The sequence below is a fragment of the Balearica regulorum genome, chromosome 1 (genome assembly GCF_011004875.1).
Source record: "Balearica regulorum gibbericeps isolate bBalReg1 chromosome 1, bBalReg1.pri, whole genome shotgun sequence".
Classification (NCBI taxonomy): Eukaryota; Metazoa; Chordata; class Aves; order Gruiformes; family Gruidae; genus Balearica; species Balearica regulorum.
The window spans coordinates 92,768,577-92,769,180 of NC_046184.1; positions in this window are offsets into that span (position 1 = coordinate 92,768,577).

Below are 604 nucleotides of genomic sequence, written 5' to 3' on the forward strand. Positions count from 1 at the left end.
TTGCTGTAGCCTTGTTCTTTCTTGATTTTACTTACACCAGCTTATTAATTTGCACACAAAGAAACCCTCTATCGTTCTCAGAGACCATAATGGTGATTAGGGAGTTTCTGTGAGAGCCAGTTGCTGTGACGTGTGAGTAACAGTGGGAAAGAGAAATCAAGAGGCCTGGGGAAGCTGGAGAAGCTTGTTAGCTGACACTGGCAGACAGGCAAAGGAAGCTAAGAGAGTTCTGAACAGGAAAGCACCAGAGGAGAAGGCATTCATGCCAGGAAGTTGATGGAAAAGGCCAAGCGCTATAATTAGGCATAGAAGGATCATCTCTGGGAACACCTGCTCTAGATGGACACCCATCTCCCACACAACTTTATCCTGACTACTTAGGCTGCTCTCAATTCCATGTGCATGCCTTGAGCTCATGGAGGCCACTGAGGGGACAGTGCAAAACCAGCTTAAGCTGATCTAGATCCACAGCACCATGGAAAGGAGCAGTTCTGCTCTCTTGTCCAATGGAGCTGCAGTGTCATGTTGTCCCATATGCCACTTTCCTCCTCATCCCTGTCCCAGTCACTTCCTTCCACCCATGCTCTATTCCCAGCTCCACCCT